The sequence below is a fragment of the Stenella coeruleoalba genome, assembly GCF_951394435.1.
Source record: "Stenella coeruleoalba genome assembly, chromosome: 20".
Lineage (NCBI taxonomy): Eukaryota > Metazoa > Chordata > Mammalia > Artiodactyla > Delphinidae > Stenella > Stenella coeruleoalba.
In genome coordinates, this window is record NC_137166.1 from 14,571,857 (window position 1) to 14,594,726 (window position 22,870).

Here is a 22,870-nt window from a genome sequence, read left to right on the forward strand (position 1 = left end):
GTGGGGGAAGCTAGCGCAGGTCCGAGGCAGAGACCCAGAGGTGGGAACCGCTGCACGGGGAGACTCTCCACCAGGAGCTTTGAGGCCGGCGACCTCCCTGGTGTCTTCCTTGGAGCTTGGACAACCTCAAGCACTACCCGGCTCAAGGGATGCGGAATGAATCATACGCATGAGAAAATCAAGGTTCAGGGAGTTTTAATAAGGCCACAGTAATCATATACTAGGATCAGGAGAGGAGAGAAATGAACAATTTCAAACACTTGAAGGCTTCCCTCGGTCCTGAATATTAAATAGAACACCTGAATGTCAGCTACATTTTTCACAGCACAATGGTGACATCTAGTGTTAGCTGGGTAAATATCAGCCTTGCAATTGACCTGAAATTCAGAGTCTTGGTGTCTCCTTTCGCCTCAGGATTCTCACCTTGGCTTCCTGCAGGACCAAACAAGAAATTTGTTTTTGTTTTTTTCCAATTTCTAACTTGCCTTTTAATTTTCCTAACAATTGCTCTTTTATTTTTCACACTGTTGAAGTAAAAGTGATGTACAATAGACTGGATATTTAAATTTTTTAATTGAAATATATTTGACATAACATTGTGTAAACTTAAGGTGTACAACATGCTAATTTGATACATTTATATAGTATCATATGATTGCCATTGTAGTGATTATTTGCACCTCTTCCACGTTACATAATTATCCTTTCTTTTAGTGGCTGGAACAATTAAGTTCTAGTCTTTTAGCAAGTTTGATGATTATAATACTGTTGTCTATATTCACTACACTGGAACTACTCTAGGACTTATTTACTACTTGTTGCAAATTTGTAGCCTTAAACATCTGTCCTATCCTCCCACCCAAATTGGACATTTTTAGGGTGTACAACGTGGTGAATTTTGACCAGCAGAGAACGAAACAGACAAAAATTCCTGTCCTCATAGGCTTGCATTCTTTTTAAAAAAGTATTTATTTATTTATTTCTAACTTTGGCTGCGTTGGGTCTAAGTTGCGGTACAGGGGATCTTTCATTGCAGCACGTGGGCTTCTCTCTAGTTGCGTGTGCAGGTTTTCTCTCTCTAGTTGTGGCGTGCAGGCTCCAGAGCACGTGAGCTCTGTAGTTACAGCATGTGGGCTCTCTGGTTGTAGCGTGCAGACTCAGTTGCCCCTCGGCATGTGGGATCTTAGTTCCCTGACCAGGGATTGAACCCACGTACCCTGCATTGGAAGGCGAATTCTTAACCACTGGACCAGCAGGGAAGTCCTGGCTTGCATTCTTTTTTTTCCGGCTTGCATTCTTAATGGCCAGAATTATGCCACATGGCTACTCCCAACAGCAGAGGAATTTGGAAGGCAAGTTTTTAGCTTTTTGGCTTCCACAATAGAAAGAAAATGGAAAGGGTGTTTTGTGAACCAACTTACAGTTCCTGCCACAATGGGACTGAGGAGCATGCTTGAAATGTGTAAACGCTTATGTACACCAGTTAGGTTTAAAACATGTTTCAAAAGTATTGACATACCTACTCCTTCAGCCAGCCCCATTCACTATTATTATTACTACAGTTAGTATTAACTTAGATGTCTTATTTGATGACATGTAAATAGATCCCCTAGCACAAGACCCTGGCCCACAGGGGAACTCCATTCAATGGTAGATACTATCTTGGCACCAATAAGGTACCCCCCAATGGCCCTCGAGTGTTGTTTAGACCTTCCATTACCTCAGGTCCCTTTCATTAGCTCACTGTAAAGATTCCTTGTTAAGTTACATGCTCAGCTGGCTTTGCTAACCTCTCATGATGTTCACAGCCTCTTTGTTTTCTAAAGTCCCCTTAATAGAAAGAAACAGATGTTTACTAGATAGGATGAATGGAACTGCTCATCTGGCTCAGAATATACTCATTTTTACTGAATCAATATTAAATCACAGTTTATAAAAACCCACTCCAAAACTCCTGGGACTCTCCACCAGGATACGCTTCCCAAAGTAAATTCCATCAGATCACAGCTCTTAAACTGGAATGCACATTGGAATCACCTGGGAAGATTTTTTTAAACTGTGATGCCTGGGTCTTGCCCCCAAAGCAGTGATTTTCAATTGGGTGATTTGCTCCTTCCACCAGGAAACACTTAGCAATGTCTTTTGGTTGTTACAACCGGGAGAGGGTGTGACTGGTATCTAGTGGGTAGAGCCGAGGGATGGTACTAAACATCCCACAATGCAGAGAAAGAGAAAGGCCTCCATAGTAAAGAATGTCTGGTCCCAAATGTCAATATGGGCAATGCTGAGAAACCTCATTAAAGATTTGACTCTCTAGATATGTGTTCACCCTGCGTGTGGGAGTTTTTTTTTCAATTAAAAAAATTTTATTTTATATTGGAGCACAGTTGATTAACAATGTTGTGTTAGTTTCAGGTGTACAGCAAAGTGATTCAGTTTACATAACCATGTATCTATTCTTTTTCAGTCTTTTCCCATTGGCATGGGAGTTAAAACCTTCCCAGGTGATTCCATTATGCAGCTAAGTTTGAGGGAAAAAAGCTAGAAACCTGTTGCTAGAGAATATTTGCATATGTGGCTAAATTGCTTTCAACCCTGTGCCACTGAGTTTCAACTGGAAAATTTCCACATCTTCTCATTGGATCGTGAGTTGGGTTGGAGGTTGAAGGTGGTTGGAAGAAGGAAGAGTTGGTTGCTTTCATAAGGAGGACCCCACAACATGCTAGAATGGACATCTCCACAAATATAAGTTTTGCTGCTTATTATTCACCTACTTAGGAGTTGGCCTCGCTGGTATACATCAGAAGGATCATTAACTACAAACAGTCACGTCCTGGGAAATTGGCCACTAGGAGTCACACATGGGGGAAGCAAGCTGGCTAATCATTGCCGCTGCTCTGGGAGGTGACAGCTTCTTTGGGGGGGAACTCCAGGAAGGGCCACTGCAGTTGCACAACTTCAGGGGTACTGTTCAAATAGAACACAACACGAATGGTGCTTCCTGGCTCCGTAGCCCCCAAAGTAAATTTTTACATTCACCAGATTGCCTAGACTTTTAAGCTAAACCGTTTTAAATATTTTTGCCAAATGAAAATAGCTCTATATATTCTATTTTTTTTAGTTTTTTTTTACGTGGACCATTTTTAACGTCTTTATTGAATTTGTTACAATATTGCTTCTGTTCTATGTTTTGGTTTTTTGGCCGGGAAGCATGTGGAATCTTAGCTCCCTGACCAGGGATCAAACCTGCACTCCCTGCATTGGAAGGCAAAGTCTTAACCGCTGGACCACCAGGGAAGTCCCTATTCTGATACTTATACTGTCTCAGATAATACTAAGGAGAATATATTTTATATTATATATATGATATTTGCATGTGTATATATATAATATAAACAATTTTTTAAAAAATATTTATTTATTTGGTTGCACCGGGTCTTAGTTGTGTCAGGCAGGCTCCTTAGTTGCGGCATGCATGTGGGATCTACTTCTCTGATCAGGGATCGAAACTGGGCCCCCTGCATTGGGAGCACGGAGCCTTAATATAAACAATTTTTAAACACAAATGGTATTATATTATACATACCAACTGCAACTTGCTTTTTTTTTTTTGGCCATGCCATGCATCTTGCGGGATCTTAGTTCCCCAACGAGGGACTGAACCTGGGCTACGGCAGTGAAAGCTCAGTCTTAACCACTGGATCGGCAGGGAATTCCCTGCAACTTTCTTTTTCATTTAACTTTCTATATTGTCCACTCCACAGGTTCAGACATGTAGCTATGTTATTCCATCTAACAACTACAGAGTATTACATTTGTGTGGAACTGATGACCTTAAAGAGTAGTTGCTTATTAAATAAGGGTGGACTGAACACAAGAATTCCTGGAATCCTATAACATGACACTAAAAGTACAACAAGGATAAGGATTTATAAGGACAAGAGAATGAGAAAGGAGATGAAAACTGATGAGAGATGTCAACACAGTGTGAGCAGATGGAAAGAGAGAAAGAAGTGGTAACCAGAGAAAACCAGAAGCCTTGCATGTGACAAGAGAGGGGAGGAGGGTGGCTAGGACACGTGGATAATACCACAAAGCAAACTGATTCACCCAGCAGAAAGGCTCAGGAATCAGGCGTCAGACACTTTGCACAGCAGACACAAGACACAGGGAAGAGGAAAGAGGGAAGAGGTATAGGGACAACTGGACCTATAGATCCCATCCCCATGTATACAGCCCAGAGATTTCTGCCCCCAAACCCTGTAACACAGGAGGTTTATTCTCTGGGGGAAAAAAAAAATTACAGAGGGCCAGATTGAAGCAGTGGATTTAGAACAAGGAGATGAATGAAAGTCTGCAAACTGTACAGAGAAACATCACAATGCCTCAGCTCCTCCTCCCCCACCCCCACCCCCAGATCTATTCTCCCACCTAGCTCTCAAACTCTATCAACCTGGCTTTATACCGTCTGCACAGGAGCTTGGAAGGGCCTTCTTTAGAGGCAAGGAATAAAGGGAATAACACCCAATAAACCTACAGACATCTGTGGTAAGGGTCTATCGACAAAAAATTCAACAGTCTCTCGAATTCTTCTTTACTACAAAGTGTTGGATGTGATTCTAAGGTCGCAAGCATGGCCATGCCTATGTGTAGGTCGAAGGTAACAGAGATATAACGGAAGTAGAGGGAATGCTCCAGAAATAATGATCAAGGATATAGGGGATATTTTATGTTGAAGCTGGGGATCTTAGGAACACAGTGGTGGGGGTAATGAAGAGCTGTTAGAGGATGTCAGACTGAGATGGACAGGAAGGAGAGAGAATCCGGAGCAACAACCAGGATGTCTACCTCCTAATTCCCACCAAGGAGACAGTCATCATGGGTCAGAGTGTCGCCAGTGCACTTTCCCATTCAGCAAACATCCTGTGTGTATCTACTATGAGCCAGGTTCTGGGTTAGGGAACATGTAAAGATATAGACTAAGATGCTGTTCTTGTCCTCAAAGAACTAACTATTGATCTATACAGGGGATATCGCCAATTGTACAGCTCCCTGCTGTCCTAGGGTAGACATGGGGTTCTGAGACTCTCCTGTTGCTTTCACAGATCCCTGCCTAGGCACAACGTTGTGCAGATCCCTCCTCATTTCCTCACTCTCTTCCAGCCTCACACAAAAATGTCTTTCCCTTAGCGTTCCCACTCAGTCTGTGAGAACCACAATTCAGCACAGCTGAAGGTCTCTTCTGGCTGTCATGTCAAACTAACAAATTAGCATGGAAAAAGCTCACTATGTCCAAGGGGCTAGCTAACTGGCGTTCAAATTCCATCATATAGGCTTGGAAGTTTAGCATTTATAATGATGTCTTCAAAATAGAAGAGGGCTAATAAAATGAAAGGAAATTGAGTTATTTGTAGTGAGGTGGATAGACCTGGAGTCTATCATACAGAGTGAAGTAAGTCAGAAAGAGAAAAACAAACACCATATGGAACACATATATATGGAATCTAAAAAAAAAAAAAAAAGGTTCTGATGAACCTAGGGGCAGGACAGGAATAAAAACACAGACGTAGAGAATGGACATGAGGATATGGGGGGGGGAACGGTAAGGTGGGACGAAGTGAGAGAGTAACAGTGAAATATATACACTACCAAATGTAAAATAGCTAGCTAGTGGGAAGCGGCCACATAGCACAGGGAGATCAGCTCAGTGCCTTGCGACCACCTAGAGGGGTGGGATAGGAAGGGTGGGAGGGAGGCAGACACAAGAGGGAGGAGATATGGGAACATATGTATATGTATAACTGATAAACTTTGTTATAAAGCAGAAACTAACACACTATTGTAAAGCAATTATACTCCAATAAAGATGTTAAAAAAAGAAAAGAAAAGAAACACAGCAGTTTAGGCCTAGAGTCATGAGCCATACATTTTTTGTTTGTACACCTCCTAAGGTAATTTTGTGAATACTAGGTAGTTGCAGTTAACAAGCATATTAAAAGATGCTCAACATTGTTACTCGTTAGGAAAATGAAAATGAAAATCACATTGAGATACCACTTCACATCCACTAAGTTAACCATAACTTTTTTCTTTTTTTTTCTTTTTTCTTTTGGCAGTTCTATTACTTTATTGAACAATCAGCAGTTAGTTCTCATCCACACTAACTGTCTGTAGATTTTTGAAAGTGGTGACAGGTACATAGGTAACCAATGTATAGAGCTTGTTTGGTGAATCTTCCATTATGTTTTCTGGACAACCGCACACGGATACAGTATGGGACATTCCTTATTCCTTTGGCCCAGACAGCTTTGTTGAGCCTGGTGTCAATGAGTACATCTGGAGTTCCCATCTCCTTCATGGCAAATTTCCAGATTTCTCTGAGTGCCCGAGGGGCACGCTTCTTGAAACCCACTCCACGATGCGCTTGTGAATGTTGATGGTGTATTCTCTGGTCACCACCTCGTTGATGGCAGACCGGACCTTCTTCTTCTTGCCGCCCTTCATTGCAGGAGCCATCCTGCCCGGCCAGCGTTGGAAAGCTCATGACTTTTTTAAAATGGAAAATAACAAGAGCTGGCAAAGATGTGGAGAAATTGGAACCTTCATACATTGCTGGTGGAAATGTAAAATGTTGCAGTGGCTGTGGAAAAGTTTGGTAGTTCCTCAAAAAGTTAAACAAAATTATCAGCAACGTCACTCCTAGGTATAGAACCAAAAGGATTGAAAATAGGTATTCAAACAAATACTTGTACACCTATGTTCATAATAGCAGCACTATTCATAATAGCCAAAAGGTAGAAACAACCCAAATGTCCATCAGCTGATGAGTGAATAAGCACAATGTGATATATCCATTCTGTGGAATATTATTCAACCATAAAACGGAATGAAATACTGATACATGCTACAACTTGGATAAACAGCAAAAACATGTTAAGTGAAAGAAGCTAGACAAGGTTACATACTGTATGATTCCATTTATATGAAACGTCCAGAGTAGTAAATCCATAGAAACAGAAAACAGATCAGTGGTTGCCAGGAGGAGTGATTGCTTAATGGGTGTAGAGTTTCCTTTATTTTCTTTTTTAAAAAATTTATTTTATTAATTTATTTTTGGCTCCGTTGGGTCTTTGTTGCTGTGTGTGGGGTTTTCCCTAGTTGTGGCGAGCAGGGGCTACTCTTCGTTGTGGTGATTGCCATGGCTTCTCTTGTTGCAGAGCACGGGCTCTAGAGCGCAGGCTCAGTAGTTGTGGCACACAGGCTTAGTTGCTCCATGGCACGTGGGGTCTTGCTGGACCACGGCTCAAACCTGTATCCCCTGCCTTGGCAGGCAGATTCTTAGCCACTGCGCCACCAGGGAAGTACCCTAGAGTTTCCTTTTGAGGTGATGAAAATGTCTTGGAAATACAGGTGATGGTTGTGCAACACTGTAAATGTACTAACGGCTACTGAATTATACAGTTTAACATGGTTAATGGTTAATTTTATGTTTTGTGAATTTTACTCAATAAAAAAAATCAATAAAAGAAAAAAAGACCTAAGTAGTCGCCCTACTCATTTTTAGCTAATATTTAACATTTCTGAAGTTTAAAGAGTTGCAAAGGATGTAACTTCCGGTATATTATATAAGCCCGATGTGCTGCTGGCTGCGCTAAGAGGGCAGCTGTCCAGTATATTATAAATAATGACAATTTAAAATAAAACTGTTAACATCATTCTTTTAAATATATCCATACAATCCTAATGCTCTAATTGATACCCCATCACCTATTTGTAAAAATACATGAATAAACTCTTCTTTAACTATCAGATATTTTATCGATTTTTCCAGAGTTGCCACATTATCTTATTTAAAATGTGCAGTTTTCAACAACCAAAAACCACTTATGAGATATACAAAGAAACCAGAATGTATGGCTCATACACATAGGAAAAAAGAGCTATCACTATTTTACATCACTCCTTTTTCTCCTTAAAATGATATTGCCATTACATTTCCCCACATATTTTTATCCTTGTGTAATTTTTTTATGGTTTTTGTTTTTGTTTTAGTTTCCTGATACCAAAGGTCCCAAATATTACAACTTTCTTCTGGATTGGGTTGTTATAATTGGTATTAGTATACATTTGATCAAAATAACGTAAGTATTACAAATTTTGATAAATAATATGAACAGTTATTAAACATAAAGAAATTTGCTGAAAATACAGATCTCTTAATAGCATGGATGGGGCTTTTTTTTTCTGTTTATTCTTGAATTCATGGATAAATATTACCTCTTGCCAAAATGAAAAAGTTCAGCATAAACCTCTATTTCTTGATTTTGCTTCTACACATTCAAGTACTGTTCACATAAACAAGTAGATGGGAATAGAGAGTTTTGTTATAGCAATGGCAGTCAATCAATCCTTTGACGGTATATGCCAAAACCCACCCAATGGTCAATCATCAAAAGATTACTGTCAGTGATCTATCTGCTGACAGCTAGATTAGGTATTTCTTCAGTGAGTTTATTTTTTAGATTCATTTATTCATTTATGTTTTAATTTTTGTTATTGAAGAGTTCAAGTCTATACAAATTTAGAAGAGGAATGAAATGAATCTCTACGTGACCACCATCAAGCTTTCAACAGCTTTACCAACCTATGGCCAATCCTTTTTGATCTCTATCCGCCCCCACTATCTGCTCTCCATCCCCCACCCTTCACCACTGCTGGATTATTTTGAAGCAAATGCCAAGTATCAGGCCACTTCTTCTGTAAATACCTCTATATATAGCTCTAAAATATAAGGACTCTTTTTAAAACAAACCAGTACACCTAAAAAATGTAAGTCATCCAGTATTCAGGCAACATTCAAATCTCCCCTGGTTGTCTCATACATGCTTTTTGTTTTGTTTTGGTTTGGATTTTAGTGTTGGTTTTTCAATTCAAGGTCCTAACAATGCCCACAAATTGCTTTTGGCTAATATTTCTCTTGTCTCTTAGTGATAGATTCTTCCTCCTGTTTTTCTTTCCTCTTGTAATTGGTTTGTTGAAAAACTGGGTCATTTTTCTTGTAGGGTTTTCCACATTCTGGATTTTGCTGATTACTTCTCCCTGGCCTCTGTATTTCCTAAAAATTGATATTTAGGCCTGGTCAGATTCAGAGTTGATACTTTGGCAAGAATCTTCCATAGGTGAACCAGTGGTTAAGATCCGCCTGCCAATGCAGGGGACACAGCTTTGATCTCTGGTCTGGGAAGATCCCACATGTCATGGGGCAACTAAGCCTGTGCACCACAACTACTGAGCTCACGAGCCACAACTACTGAAGCCCACGTGCCTAGAGCCCGTGCTCCGCAACAAGAGAGAAGGCACTGCAATGAGACACCCACACACAGCAACGAAGAGCAGCCCCCTCTCGCCACAACTAGAGAAAGCCCGCATGCAGCAACAAAGAGCCAGCACAGCCAAGAAAGCCCCCAAAAACCATATACTTTGAAAATGTCATCTTTAGCTGCTAAATAAAACTTAAAAAAAAAAAGAATCCTTCATAGGTGGTGTGTGTGTGCTTCCTGTTTCATTGGAGGTACATAACGTCCGAGTATCTCTTTTTTCTGATAGTATTAATCTGTGGGTTCAATGTACCCACTCATTATCAAGGTCCCCATTAGCTTTTCATCTAATGGTTTTAGCAATCATTAATGATCATTTCTTAGATCCATCATTTCATTATAAGTTCCTCTTTCATTATTTTTATTTTTTTGTTTTTTATTTTCCTTTTTCCTTTTTGACAAAAATAAATCATTGGAAACTTGCAAATTAATTTGTTGCCTTCTTATTGGAGTCATTCACTTTCTTAATTTCTGTAAACTAGTATACTTTTTAAAATTTCAAGAATTATATTACATAATTATTAATGTTGAGTATTATGTAATTACAATGAATTATATCTGTTACTCTTTCACTTAAGAGATACCTTGTTTAATCTGATAAACTCAGAAGATATTGGGAAAATCAAAATATGAATTCCAATGCATCACAGCCGATTCAATATTTTTCCAATAAAAATAATTTTATCTCATCCCACATTTTAAATACATTTTTGTCAAAAATCTTAGAGGGCTTCCCTGGTGGCGCAGTGGTTAAGAATCTTCCTGCCAATGCAGGAGACACGGGTTTGAGCCCTGGTCCGGGAAGATTCCACATGCTACGGGGCAACTAAGCCCGTGCGCCACAACTACTGAGCCCGTGCGCCACAACTACTGAGCCTGCGCTCTAGAGCCCGTGAACCACAACTATTGAAGCCGGTGCGCCTAGAGCCCGTGCTCCGCAACAAGAGAAGCCACCGCAATGAGAAGCCCGTGCACTGCAATGAAGAGTAGCCACCCCCCCATCCCACCCCACCCCCGCTCGCCGCAACTAGAGAAAGCCCATGCACAGCAACGATAGACCCAACGCAGCCTAAAATAAATAAATAAATTTATTATTTTTTTAAAGAGAAAAAAGAAAGAAAGAATTACACTTCAGGAGAGTTTTGGGGTTTTTGTTTGTTTTTCTCTTTGCTTCCTTTGAAGCAAAGTTTTCATTTATACAGATATAAAAGGTACTACAAATGAGACTTCCCTTCCACCCTGTTCCTCCTCCACCCTGTTCCTTTCACCAGAGGTTATCAATGAGAAAGAATTTAAAACATGAAATCTGTTGTAATCCTGTATATGCCTGGGGCAACATAAGAGAAACCATTTGAGGCTAATCTATAGTCCAGGAAGTGTTTGGGTACTGTAAAACCTTTGTTACGGAAGACTAAGTATAGAAAGTTGGAAGCAGGGTCGAGATAAAAAAGGCACAGAAGCAAAGAAGAGGATGAGGGACAAGGGAATGAAATAATGAGTCTGGGAGTGCTGAATTATAACTACGAGTTATGTGTGAACCCAAGGCAGGAACAGGAGTTTTCAGAAGTCCACAGAGCAGTTAAGATCAGAATAAATCCAGGTAACCAAGACCAGTCAATGTAGAACCTAGGCATGGAGTCAGGCCCCAAGACTGCCCCTCTTTTCTCAGACTGATTAATGATCTTGAGCCCCTACCCTCCAAAACTGCTTCATGGATAGAGAACCCCTACATTTTAGAGCTGAGAAGAAACTTAGAAATTATCTAACACATCTATTCTCAAGGACTTTGGTCTCAGGGCCGCATAATACTCTTAAAGATACTGAGGACCCCAAAAGTTTCTGCTTATGTAGGCTATGTCTATCTATATTTACTATATTAAAAAGGAACACTGATGAATTTTTAAAAATATTTATTAATATATTTTAAAATAACAATAATAAACACATTACATGTATAAGACTTTCTATGAAAAATAACTATATTTTCCAAAACAGAAAAAAAATAAGTGAAAAGATCAGCATTATTGTTGAAAATCTCTTTAGTGCCTGACTTAACTGGAGACAGCTGGATTCTCTCTGCTTCTGTGTTCAAGGTGTTTGATATCACATGGAGTGGAGCCTCAGGAAAAACACTGTATACATACAAGAGTGGTTTGGAATGTACAGACTCCCCTGAAATGTCTTGGGAATCTCAGTAGTTCCTGGACCACGGTTTGAGAACTACTGATCTGATGTAATTTAGGATTACACTTTCCTGTAATGCCACTTATTAGCAATGTGACCTTCAGCAAGTTACTTGACCTCTCTAGACCTCAGCTTCCTTAGCTGTGAAGTTGGACTAATAACAGACTTGCGTGGATTCCTATAAATGTGAGTCCTCACAGTCAGTTAAAATACAGAAGTGAGGGGCTTCCCTGGTGGCGCAGTAGTTGAGAGTCCACCTGCCGATGCAGGGGACACGGGTTCGTGACCCGGTCCGGGAAGACCCACATGCCGCAGAGCGGCTGGGCCCGTGAGCCACGGCCGCAGAGCCTGCGCGTCCGGAGCCTGTGCTCCGCAACGGGAGAGGCCACAACAGTGAGAGGCCCGCGTACCGCAAAAACAAAAAACAAACAAAAAACAACAGAAGTGAGGTGACACTGATAAATGTTTAATATAGTGTTTGGCCCCTAGTAATCACTCAAATGATGACTCTTCTACTACTGTTGTTAATATTTGTTATGACAACATGCCAAGCATTGTGCCAGGCACCAAGGATCATATCAAAGTGAGGAAAATAGCCTGAGTCACTTAAGAGTAGGGGAGATAAAATAAATGCATAACTGTGAGAACAAAAGATTATGACAAGAATGATAGAAGAGAGAGCGGTCACACTCATTCTCAACAAATATTAATGAATTGCTTCCTGTGTTTCAGGAGCGACACGCAGTAGGGGGCCAATATGGTGGAGAGGAAGGGTGGCAGGAGGTAAGGGGGGATATGGAGAGATCGGGGTGGGCCATGGACACATTGTGTAGGCCTTGTAGGCCAATGTGATTTGGGATATAAGGAAATGTTTTATGAGGAAGTACCATTTGAGTTAGAATTTTGAGAAGAGGTAGGATTTGTGAATAGAGTTGACATACACATTCTTTTATTTACTCATCCAAAAAACATTTGATTTTTCTGCTAAGTCTGCTCCACGTTGTACAAACGAAGGATCCCTACTTTCAAAGAAGATATCTTGCATTTAACTGTTTTTATAACAAATATAGGATCACTTGAAAAAAAAAAAAACTGGAACATACAGGTGAGCAAAAATGACAAAATAAGACCCACTCATAATCTCCCTAATCCACAGAACACCACTTCAGGACCAGGATTAAGGTGAGGTGAATTTTGCCTCAGGTGCAAAATTTCAGGGGAGGGGAAAGCGCTAAAAAAAATCAGTAATATTCTAATTTTTTAAAAAATCAAAATTATTGCAAAAAATTCAGGATGACACAATACCTAAGGTTTTTTTGTTTGTTTGTTTTTTTGCTGTACGCGGGCCTCTCACTGTTGTGGCCTCTCCCGTTGCGGGGCACAGGCTCCGGACGCACAGGCTTAGTGGCCATGGCTCACGGGCCCAGCCGCTCCGTGGCATGTGGGATCTTACCGGACCGGGGCACGAACCCGTGTCCCCTGCATCGGCAGGCGGACTCTCAACCACTGCGCCACCAGGGAAGCCCAATACCTAAGTTTTAAAGAAAAGCAGGCTCCAACCCTGTGCTTGCCCCACTCAGCCTGACTGTGCTTGGTTATTTTCTGTATGTTCCTTCTTCCCAACAGATCCATTCTCTGCCCTTCTCAGCCCTGCTCTGGTCCCTGGGGGGCTGGTCCCTGAGGACTGCATCAATGGGCTTCTTTGCCTTCTGGTTTCCAGTAGGATTCAACCAACAGGAGGCACCTATTAGAAACCAGAGGGTGGGAGGAGAGAGAGGTTGGAATATTTCTTTTCCCCACTCCATCCCTTCTCATCACCTATTGGAAGGAGACCCTAGAGCTGGAGTAGTGGGGCCACCTGGGCCCCCCGCTTTGTTACAGATCTGAGGAATTCAAGGTGGGGAGCAGCAGACCTGTACTGGGTTCTTTCGGCATCCTGAGGACAGGTTGTGTGTGAAGCTTCAGGACTCAGCTTCCCCAAGGTCCACCTGCCAGTTTCAACCCTAAGCCGGCTGACCAGTGGTTTTGTCCATAGGGAGTCTGAAGAAGCCGGAAGAGCAGGCCTGCCAGTGTAGACTTCCTCCTTGCCCCTTAAATAAACTGTGCTCACTTTCATTCAGTCCTCACCACCTGTTGATTACACTTCATGCCTGTCTGATTACAGATTTGAAAAGTCAGGAGGAACATTCACCGCACAATAGAAAACATGCCCCGGGGGGCCCAGAGGAGTTAGCTCCCTCCCCGGGCTCTCCAGGGAGGCCCGCAAGAGCCCGTGGGAGCAAGAGCCCGTGGGAGGGAGGCGAGGCGCTGAGTCGAGGAGGATGTGGTGGTGAAGGTAGATCTCCTCGGAAGGAGGAAACAAAGTTCCCGGGCGACAGAAATGTGAAAAAACGGGGCAAAGTGAAGTGAGGCGTAAGCATCCACGCTGGAAACGCAGTGAAGCAGAAAAAGCAGCCGTGCTGTGAGGAGCGCCCAGGAGGGGATGAGGTGGCGTGAGAAGCGAGATGTGCTCAGCAAACAGCACAGGGAGTTGGCCTGGGAGCCCCTGAGGTGAACACCATTGCCCTGACGGCTACTGGGGGGCTGTGAAAACTCCCTTCCCAAACATTTTAAAGCAGGAAGGAAATGAATCTAGCTGGGGATGGTTTTAGGTGTTGCCCCTTTATCTTTTGCTCAGACTGTTGGCCAAGTTCAGAAGTTTCCCCTTTGCCTTTAGATTCTCTCGCTTTGGATTCCACAACCCCCTCATCACCCCTGTAATCTCACAGGGGAGACAGACATGTAGAGCAAAGTGCATAACTGCAGAGGTCTGTACAACCCAGAGACCATTGCAGTGGGGCAGGGAGGGAGGAGACTGAACTGAGCAGCGGGGTAAGGAAACGTTGCACAGACAAGGCATGTCTGAACAGAGTTTAGAAGGCTTAAAAGGAGCGTGTCAGGTGGAATGGGAGCAAAATGGAGAAAACATTCTAGAGAAAACGTGACACAAGATTTTAGATAAGGTATTTATCCTTCCTGACTAAATTCCACTTGCATGAAAAACAGTGACACCCACCTAACAAATATAATTAGTGGATTATGAAACACTTTTTGAGGACAAAATGACATCCTCACACCTGAAAGGTAAATGCTACCACAACTCAGGTGAGATGTGCTCTTAAGAAAAGCACTTAGAATAGTTTATTCCGATGTTGATTCTGGTTTTGGTTACATGGAGTCTCGTTCATTCTTACATCTGACCTCTACCCCTGGCTATAATTAGTTTTTCACAGAATTAGACCAGCAGAGGCCAGGGGAGTGTATGGAAAGCAAAATAGAAGAAAATGAGACAACCCAATAGCCGGAGCGGGGAAGAAACAATTCATGGACCCCCAATGGACAACAGGCTAAATGACTGTCAGGGAGAGAATAGCAAACCTTTTCATCTCAAAATAATTCCTTGGTCACTGGTATCCAGCAGAAATCTAGACTTTAATAAGAGATGTGATTTAAAAATAAATGGGGGACTTCCCTGGTGGCACAGTGGTTAGGAATCCGCCTGCTAATGCGGGGGATACAGGTTCAATTCCTGGTCCAGGAGGATCCCACATGCCTCGAAGCAACTAAACCCATGCACCACAACTACTGAGCCTGCGCTCTACAGCCCGCGAGCCACAACTACTGAAGCCCACGCGCCTAGAGCCCATGCTCCACAACAAGAGAAGCCACCGCAATGAGAAGCCCGTGCACTGCAAGGAAGAGTAGCCCCCGCTCACAGCAACTAGAGAAAGCCCATGTGCAGCAACGAAGACCCAACGCAGCCAAAAGTAAATAAATTAATTAATTAATAAAAAAGATAAATGGGAGCATAATATTATTTTTGTATTAAATTATTTGATATGACTATTAGCCATATTTCTGCAAAAACCATCCCACACCATGCTGCTAGAATTTAGCAGCTAAGGTTGACCCAACCCTTCATTATGTCACTCCCTTGCTCAAAAGTTAACTATCCCCTGCTGAGTAAAAGATCATGTTAAAATGTCCCTAACCTTATATTCAAGGATCTCCACGACTGGGCTCCATGCTGCCCTACCACTCCCAGACTTTTTTTTTTTTTTTTTTTTTACTATTTCTCTGTAGAAACTCTCTTCCTAGGCAAAACTAGTTTGCTCAGTGTCCCCAAAACATGCGATACCATGTGATTGTTGCTGACCTTTCATAAGGATAATATTCTTGCCTTTCTCCCCACCCCCATACTTGACTAGGCTACTAGAAATGATATTTTCCTCTGTAGACCCCTAGAGGAAGTTCTCTCTTTCTCTCTTTTTTATATTAACACAAATACTTTTTTTTTTAAGCCATGCAAATTTTTTGACATGATTTAGGAAATATCAGTAGTTCACAATGGTTTGGTATTGTGTACTGAAGATAATAGTAAAGATATGTAGACTGAGTCATATCCATTTGCACTCTACCCTTTAAAGTGTTCTTACAGTATTTAGATTATCTTTAAACGGATCTATACAACATAATAAAATATAAAATAGATTGCGCAATGTTTAAGAAATAGTCATTTGTACTTGAGGCAGTAAAAAGCTTTAATCTGTGATGAGTGTTTACTATATACCGTAGCTTCACATATCTTGCTGAACTAGGTTTTCTGTGGGTGTGTCCATTTGATTACACTGTTTAACTATGGGGAATTTTGCACCTGTCGTGCACAAAGAAGTAAGGCCCTTTGTAAAGGTTGAACAAAGGTTCATTCATTCATTCCTTTCACAAGATTTCACTGTGCACCTTCTAGGTGCCAGGCACTGTGCTAGGTGACAGATGTACACATATAAAAGTGTCCTGTCCTAAGGGAGCTCCCTAACGTTAGTTCAGGAGACAGGGCTAAGGCTTGTAGCAGAGCTATACCCAAGGGACTCTGTGTCAATGATCCAGTGCCATAATAATGCTAAGTAGCAACCAACCACGTAACTTTAGTGGATGAAACAGTAACTGTTAATTTCGGCGGTTGCCTCAGCAGTTCTGCTGATTTGGGTTGGGCTCAGTGAAGTGTCTGGGGGTTAGGTGCTGCTGGCTGATCTAGGATGGCCTCACCGTGTTGATCTAGCTCTGTTTCATGTGTCTCTCATCCTCCAGCAGGTATGTTCTCATGGCACTGGCTTAGACACAAGAGGAAGAGCATGCTCTTGAGGAGTTTTAAGCTTTTGCTTTAAAATATCCCACTGGTTAAAGCAAGCTGCATGGCTGAGACCAGAATCAGAGTTATATGGCACAGGGCATGGATACAGAGATGGAAGAATGGGGGTTGACACTGCAATCTATCACAGGCTCTGAACACACACACCAGGGGCACCTAACTCAGCCTAGGGAGATGAGGAATGGTTTCTCCAAGAAGGTTATGTTGACTTGAGTAGAATTTTGAAAGAGAAGATGGAAGCTAGCTAGGGAATAAAGAAGATGCTTTAAACAGAGCAATCCACATGAGCTATTGTAAGTACTTCCACATTTTTGCCTCATAGATGCAGATACCCTTTTCCCCCTTTCCCATTTGGAATTTAGATTTGAGTTCTACATGTGCAGCAAACTTCTTATGACTATAAGGCAATAAGTGTCAGGTTGAAGGTCTGCAGAAAGACGGCACTTAACACATCACTGAGCCACTGTTAAGAGCCCCAACTGACTATGCCCAGACTTCTTGTCATATGAGTCAGCACCAGAAACTCCTGTAAAATCCCCTGAAGAATTACCTTGTTCTTCAGTGTTCCACACTCCACCCCTTTCTTCCTTCAATCAAAACTCCCATTTGTTCAGTCAAGCTGACTCCAGATGCTTTGCATCATTTGCAGAAATGGTGACACCATTCATCTCCAGAATGACATTTCTAAATTTCTAGAATTTCAGGTGCCCTCGACAAGACAACACCCCTCCCCTGACCTCATCACTGTGAAGAGTAAAGATGGGCATACCTTGGACGCGCCTGGAAGGTCCTTCATACCTCCCTTTCCTCAGTATTCACAGTTTGGCCACTGTTATCTGCCTTCAGACCATCATTATCTGTTATCATTATTCCCTTTAGCCTGGTTTATGCTAGTCACACAAGGAGCCCCAGGATTCTAGATCATTCATTATCCCTTGCATTTCATCCCAAATGGTCCTGTACATTCTGTTTTCTAACCCCATTTCCTACCCTCTTCATCTCCTGAAACTCTCAGGAACTGGTTGTTGGGATCCGCAAAATTCCTCTTTTCTCAAAATCTCTGAATTTTTCCTTCTTGCTCTAAAGGAGATCTGGGTCTCCTCTGAGGACAGTGATTCCTCTGCAGCCCTCTCAAGTGGTGGCTGTTTTTTCCCCACACCTTGCAGTGGAATAGGTATCCTCTTTGTCCTTTTTTTTTTTTTCTCTCTGTCCTTATTGCTGCTTCCAGACCATTCTGCTTCCCTCCTTCCCAAAAGTGTCCAGCTTTGATTCTGATGTTAACCAGACTATGCTACCCTCATTGCCATCATGTGGCCACTACCAGTCTCCAACCCTGCTCCCACATAACCTCAGTATCCTTATAGATGATGCTTTCAAAACACTAATTTCTAAAATCCCTGACCGCCTCTCCTCTAAAAAGTTTGTCCTCCATTGTAGCTCAGTTATTCCCTTTGTGTCCTTGTTTCACCTCTTATCTCACTTAGATTCTGTGGTTTGTTATTATAATCACTCCTTCGAATATAACCTTGGTTCCCTTTCCCCTCTCTCTCGCTTCACAGTACTTTTCTGACAGAACACAAGCCTTAATAAAATCTAACCTTCCACCTATGCATGCACAAGTGGGCAGCTGAACATGACTGGAAAATTCACATACCTCTGCTAACTGCTCTCTCTTTAAGTTTATGACCACTCACCTTAAAAAGGCCTTCAATGTCACTCATCAATTCTACTTACATTATCCTAGCACAGTCATTAACGCATTCTCACAGATGACCATTCCATACCTTCCCCTCTCTTTTCAAACTTTTCATAACTTCTTCCCCATCCTAAGATGACAACCTTGTCTCCTAGTTCACTGAGAAAATAAAAATAAGAAGAGAAAGTCCACAAGGTTCCCACCTCCCCGCATCCATGCTCATCTACTCTGCCTTCCCTCCTATCAATAATGATGAATGGTATGTGCTCCTAACTTGGACCAACTCCTCCACTTGTGTACACCTGATTCCATCACTCCAACCATTCTCCTCTCTCTCCTGGATCATTTCCCTCAGCAAATAAAGAAGCCATTATTTCTCTCATCTTCAAAAACAACAACAACTGTCTCTTGATCTCACTTCTCTTTCCAGCTACGGTCCCATTTCTCCTCCCCTTCAGACAATGAGAATTGGCTATTTTCCCATCTCCAAACCTTTCCTCCCATCTCCAAACCTTTCCTCCCATCAGATTTTCATGCTTATGACTCCACAGAATGTCTTCTTGTCAAGGTTATGAATGACATCCAAATTGCTATATCTAATGGTCAATATCTATCCTTAATCTTTCTGAAGGTTTAAACACAATTGATTACTCCTTTGTCCCTGGAACACTTTCTTCTCTTGGCACCACACGCACTTTGTTTTCCGCCTATCTTGCTGGGGACTCCTTGGTTTCTTTCGTCCTCTTCTCCAACTTCTCACTCTTCCTGAGTGCTTTTATCCAGCCCTGTGGCTCTCTATGTTGATGATTCTCAAATACACGTTTCAAGCCCAGACCTCTCCTTTGAATTCTATATATGTATGCATATACATATATCTAACTGCCCGATCAACATTCCCACTTGGTTGTCCAATAGGCGTCTTGAACTTAACACATCCAAAACCAAATTCTTGATTTCTACACCAAAGTCTAATTCTTCCCATCTTTGAAAATGGCAACCATACACTTGGGTCAGCCTTGACTCCTGTCTTACCCTCATTTCCACATCTGATCCATCAGTGAATTATTTGACTCTACCTTTAAAATATATGTTTTAATAGATATTTTAGAATCCACTACCTCCACTGCTACTACCCTGATCCGAGACAATGGTCTCTTGCCTAGCCTCCTAGCTGACCTCCCAGCTTCTGCCCTTGACCCTCTTATGGGTTATTCCCCTCACTGTATCCCAAATGATCCCTTAGAATATGTCATTCCTAAACTTATAGCCTCCAGTAGCTTCCCATTTCACCCTACGTCAGAGTCAAACTCCAACTAATAAGGTCTACTGCATTCCTACACCATTTGTCCCATCCTGCCTTTGCTTCCTTGCAACCTCCTCTCTCATGCTCTCCTTGCTAACTCACTCTGATCAGTCACACTGCTTTCCTTGTGATTCCTGGCTTAGCACCTCTGCACTTGCCTGTTCCTTTTGCCTAGAATGGTCTTTCCTCAGGTATTTTCCTCACCTCCTTTAGGTTCTCGCCAAAATGTTACTTTCCCTGACCCTTCTATTAAAAATTGGAAAACGGAGTTCCCTGGTGGTCCAGTGGTTAAGACTCCATGCTTCCAATGAAGGGGGCCTGGGTTTCATCCACAGTCAGGGAACTAGATCCCACACACATGCCGCAACTAAGAGTCTGCATGCCACAATGAAGATCCTGTGTGCCACAACTAAAAAATGAATAAATAAATACATAAATTAAAAATTGGAACAACCCCAGCCCCGGTCACAATTTCTTCCTTCCTTATTTTTCTCCACAGCACTCGCCACAATCTGATATACTACATATTTATGCGTTTGTTCCATAAGAGACTTAAGCAGGTGAGAACTCTTGGGGAGAGAGGGGTTCTGTACTGAATCGAATTATTTACAGAAAGCAGGAAATGGAGAGAAATGAGATCCCATTCCTGGGTCATAGCAGTACTGATTATGCTAAGATTCTGTGGAAGAAAGGAGAGGCCACTGGGTTTTATCCAGTTAAGCCTACAGGAAGCACATGTGCCTCGTTTCTTACCCAAAGCTACCAACTGCCAGTTCTTGATACAATGTTCATAAGAAAGAAATATAGAGGCAAAGACTTTGGGCTTCATATGCTGGAGGACTTGTTGATTCCTTCACAGAAGATGCACTTGGCTTGTGGTATCCACTGACCTCTCTTATGTACACAGCTTGCAACCAGTACTTTGAAAAATATCCAGGAGACCATGAACTGCTTTGGGAAGTTGAAGGTGTTGGACGCTGGTACCAGAGAATACCAATCACCAGAGCATTACAAAGAGAAACATGTAAAATGACTGCAGTTTCTCAAAATGAAGCTAAAAGACCTGTGTCTGGAGAATATGGTCTTGCATCTGTTCCAGACTATGAAGCAGGAGCTGAAGACAGTTTGTCTAGTGAGATGCAGCTAACTATTGATTCTCTAAAAGATGCCTTTGCAAGCACTTCTGAAGGTCACGATAAAACACCTGTTTCCACTCGTACTCGAAGTAGTCATCTAAAGCAGCCAAAGATTGGAAAACGGTTTCAGGATTCTGAATTTAGTAGTTCTCGAGGGGAAGATGAAAAGACTCCCCAGACTTCACCTACAGCTTCAGTGAACAAATTGGAGTCTACTGCACAAATATCAGAGAGCTCAGAAAAATTCTTGGAAGAAGAACCCTAACAGACTGTGATTGAATCTGAAGATGAAAGTAGTGATAAAAATGTTCGACCAGAACCAGAAACCCAGCCAGGCCTGGAAAAGCAAGAAGGTGAAAAGGAATCTGAATTAGAGCCTATGAATGGTGAGATAATGGATGATACTCTTAAGACTTCACCTATAACAGAAGAGGAGGACTCCACTAGTGAAGTTTTAAGTGAAGAATTAAAATTGCAGTTTTGGGGCTTCCCTGGTGGTGCAGTGGTTGAGAGTCCGCCTGCCGATGCAGGGGACACAGGTTCGTGTCCCGGTCCGGGAAGATCCCACATGCCGCGGAGAGGCTGGGCCCGTGAGCCATGGCCGCTGAGCCTGCGCGTCTGGAGCCTGTGCCCCGCAATGGGAGAGGCCACAACAGTGAGAGGCCCGTGTACCGAAAAATAATAATAATAATAATAATAATAAAATATAAAATATAATAAAATTGCAGTCTTTTAATGCCAGTGAAGACTCTACGAATCTTGTTCCACTGGTGGTAGAATCTTCAAAATCTCCTGAGGCTGTTGCACAGGATAAGACTTCACATGTAACTGACTCAGAAATGTTGCTAGATGAAGGCCCATCTGATGACAAGGGGCACACTGAAGAGAGGCCGCCTCTAGTTTCAAGAAAGAAAGCACATTTTGGGAGTTCAGACAATGTGGCTACTATCCCAAATGAAGAATGGTTTTCCAAACTCCGTAATAACTGAATTTTCTGAAGAATCGATTCCTGAAAATGTGTCACCCAACACTACTGCCTCATTGGAAGACCAGGGTGAGGAGGGGGCAGCCGAGCCTCAGGAAACATCTCCAGCTCTTCCTCAGAGCTCTTTAATAGAGGTTGAACTTGAAGATGTGCCATTTGCACAGAATGCAGGACAAAAGAGCCAGTCAGAGGAGCAGTCTGAAGCATCTTCTGAGCAACTGGATCAGTTGACACAATCAACAGAGAAGACTGTGGATAGCAGCTCAGAGGAGATAGAAGTGGAAGTGCCTGTGGTCGACAGGCGGAATTTAAGAAGAAAGGCCAAAGGGCACAAAGGACCTGCGAAGAAGAAAGCCAAGCTGACCTGAATGAGGAAGAAATGCGGATAACATAATTGTTGTTTTTAAAATATGGCAGTGAATAAATAGCATGGGGCACAGGACAAAAACTCCAAATTTTCAATTTGAACTTATTTATGATGCTGCTTTTCCCTCCCCTGTAGGACCTAGGATACACCGTTCTTTTTAATTTTTCAGGCTATTTTGTGTAAATACAATTTTTTTCATTTTTATTAACAATGTTTCGATTTTGGGAAACCAGATCATACTATATTTTCTTTAGCAGTTGGGGATATCTGACCATTAATATTTCAGAAAATATAAATTAAAAAATGTGAAAGTAGTAGGGTTTCCATCAATTGTAAGGATCGCAGAAATCATTTATACTAAGGGTTTTAAAAGTAATCTCGGTGAAGGTTCTAGAAGCTTTATCTTAAATTTCAAAACTAATCACCATTTTTTAAAATGTAGGCATGCTTAAACAAAAATGTCAGTAAATTAGGATAAATGCAACTTCAACTAAATGAGAGCACAAATTTGGAAATTTATGGTCAAAGGTTTATGAAGGTGGTATTTGGGCCTCTTAGTTCTTAGTTGTAGGTGCAATTTCTTCCTTTGACTTCAATGTCTGTGGAAAGGCACAAACAAAATCTGTTTCCAGTT

The 22,870-nt window shown here is 41.9% G+C and overlaps 2 pseudogenes across 2 annotated transcripts in view; one reads left to right on the top strand and one right to left on the bottom strand.

Moving 5' to 3' along the window:
• Positions 1-6,086: 6,086 nt before the first annotated feature.
• LOC307178826 (large ribosomal subunit protein eL31-like) overlaps positions 6,087-22,870 on the bottom strand; it is a 53,201-nt pseudogene continuing 36,417 nt past the window's right edge. Inside the window, exon 3 of the transcript XR_013831803.1 lies at positions 6,087-6,546. The product of XR_013831803.1 is annotated as a large ribosomal subunit protein eL31-like (transcript). The remainder of the gene's footprint in view (positions 6,547-22,870) is intronic.
• On the top strand, positions 20,328-22,352 carry LOC307178632 (soluble lamin-associated protein of 75 kDa-like; annotated as a pseudogene). Its single transcript has 2 exons — positions 20,328-21,362; positions 21,613-22,352. The product of its transcript is annotated as a soluble lamin-associated protein of 75 kDa-like (transcript).